General features: G+C 33.4%; 1 protein-coding gene across 1 annotated transcript in view; it reads right to left on the reverse strand.

Annotated features, from left to right (window-relative positions):
* The window catches only part of CDH19 (cadherin 19, type 2), a 100,400-nt gene extending 99,568 nt beyond the window's left edge, over positions 1-832 (reverse strand). The window contains exon 1 of the mRNA XM_011944073.1: positions 648-832. The gene's annotated coding sequence lies outside the window, so the exon portion shown is untranslated. The remainder of the gene's footprint in view (positions 1-647) is intronic.
* Positions 833-2,842: the final 2,010 nt, after the last annotated feature.

A 2,842-nucleotide genomic window follows, 5' to 3' on the forward strand; every position in this document is an offset into this window, starting at 1 on the left:
ATACTTTTTTCTTAATTTATACTATCTTTCATATTTGAGAAATTACCCTTTGTGTTATGTATAAATGTTATAATACATATAGGCAAATTAATGTGTACAAATTTAGACATATATGTGTTTTTATTCATATTAATCCTAATATTTTAATTTTATTGGAATTATTATAATATACTTAAACTTTTTCATATTTATTCTGTATATAAATATTTTTTTCTTCTTATACTTAAGGATGACAACTCTAGTGTTCATATTACCTGATATACATGGTAAATGCACGATAGATAATAAATAAAACCCTGAACAAAGAAAAAAGTGCAAAGAAAGAAAGACACGCAAAGAAAGATTGATTCATTTCTTCTAAGAAACTGGAGAAGTTTTTAATATTCTAACATAGGTGTAACCTCCCCCCACCTCAACAATCTATTTTACAGAGACAGAGAACTGTTCTCACAAATATTTGTTTTGAGAAAGTTCAGTACACATCATGCTTTTAAAATTTTTAGAATATTTTCTCTATTTCCTATATAAATATTTTCCTTAATATTTTTAGAATATTTTCCTAGCAACAACTTAAGTACTTTTTGACCTACTGACTCATTAAAGATGATGCGTGTAGTTTATAATATGGCTGATTATCATAGTCTTACCTTTGTAACTTCAACTTCTAGGAGTTCTGTGAAAACTGAACAGCAAACTTCGTGCTGGACACATGAGGAAGAGTCGGAAAAACTTTCTTCTTTTTGCTTCACAGTCTTCTCAGCAAACTCTCGATGTGCCCCATTGCCTGGAATTACAGACACTTGTGCTTTTAGTACCACAACACTGTCAGTATGTCACTGCTTACTGAATGCTATTTTGGGTTCTCTGAGTAGAGTCATAAACACTGAGCCTTTTGTGCAAAATATCATAAGGGCACTCTGATGCTTGTTCATAGTCTGGAATTAAAATGCAGACAGCTAAGCAAGTAGTACGAGCTGATTATCTTTTTTTTTTTTTTTTTTCCCTAACAACAAGCAAAAACAAAATAAAGTACTTACTGGCCTGAGTTGATAAAGACAGAATTCAACTTACGTACAAGAATTTTGTAAGTAGAGAGGACATGCCCTCTGTTTGGGGATTAGCTGATGAAAGAAATGATCAATTTAAAGCAGACACAAAACTTACTAAAAAGAGAAATGATTTTCCACTGTGTGTCTATGCCTTCTGGCTATTTCTTAATTCGGTCAGTTCTCCTCAGAAATCAAGTAAAATACATAATGAGGCAGCAATGTCTAAATTTGAATAAGTCCTTTTCTTTTCCTTATTTAGTTTATTATTACCTAAAATGTTTTGTTTTATTTTATTCATGTTTATAATTAGATTTTGATATAAGCTATTGTTATTCAATATAAAATACATATGTATTCTCTATGCTGTTTACTCAAGCTGTTATTTAGTTAAAAATCATTTTTGAACCAAAGTAGAGAAACATTAAAATATTAAAAGTTTCTTAAATTATACCTATTTTAAAAAATTCTATGTGGGTCAGGATTATTCAAACATCCTATTAATTCTGATAGATATTTTGGTCACTATCCTCTTAGTTTTTTCACTTTCTCTTATTTTTTGAGGAAAGAAATGGCAAAAGCTATATGGGCAGTAAAGTAGTTAGGGTACACAAGCACACACATATACACACACGCACATGTGCACACACATGCACATACACATTCATGCACACACATGCACATACACATTCATGCACACACATGCACAAATGCACATCCTATGAGGCTGTGAATGTTAGGAGGAATCAATAATTTATGAATACATATTGAAGAGATGAACCTGGGAGAACAGATCTGTGGATAGCAGGAACAGGATAATGTGGAAAGTGTTTTTTCAGGTTGAAAAAAAACATTTCTAGGTGTTTCAAGATGTTAGTAAATAGGGAAAAAATAAATTTTACAAAGAACCTCTGAAGTATTCTTATATATTTCCCCTTCATATTTTTTTACAGTATCAAAAAAGGTGGAGATACCTGTTTAAAATATTTATTTACATAATTCACTGTTCTATCTATGACCTAGTCTAGGATTTCTGTAAGAATCTAACATTTTATGAGATGCCAATTTATACCTTGATGTTTATAAAATATCCAGCTGCACTTAGGATTGCAACCACAGTTTATAGCCTCAGTGTACCTGTAAACATGATGTTCCAAAGGCTTATTTTAGAGCCTAAGGAAGCAAAGGTGGGTCAGCATTTGCTGCCCTGATTATGACAGTACCAATAAAGAGCAATGAGAAGTATAGAAACCACACTGAGACAGCATTAAATTGTCTAAAGAAGGTACAGTGTGAAGCTACATGTTTTATGTAGAATATCATTAACAGCACACTGATTTTATTAAACAGATCATCTATTATCAAACACGTTTACAGGCACTAGTTGCTGTAAACTACTTAAGAAATGCATGCCCTTCCTGGAAGAGGATGTAAGATGAACAGCCGATAGCCTAGGATCCAGCAAGTTTCATCCGCTATGCCACAACCAAGAATGCAGACTTGGCAGTACTTGGACTGGTCATCAGGTAAGCTTAGGGATTAATTCTACATCATTTTCTTTATAACAGGATAAATATATTTGACTATTTTTTCGTGTATGGGGAGGGTAATGCATAGTAAATGGAACATGACTGTATAAGAACAGAGGCTCGGGTGCGGTGGCTCAAGTCTGTAATCCCAGCACTTTGGGAGGCTGAGACGGGCGGATCACGAGGTCAGGGGATCGAGACCATCCTGGCTAACACGGTGAAACCCCGTCTCTACTAAAAAATACAAAAAACTAGCCGGGCGAGGTG

The sequence above is a fragment of the Colobus angolensis genome, unplaced genomic scaffold (assembly GCF_000951035.1).
Source record: "Colobus angolensis palliatus isolate OR3802 unplaced genomic scaffold, Cang.pa_1.0 Scaffold225, whole genome shotgun sequence".
NCBI classification, from domain to species: domain Eukaryota; kingdom Metazoa; phylum Chordata; class Mammalia; order Primates; family Cercopithecidae; genus Colobus; species Colobus angolensis.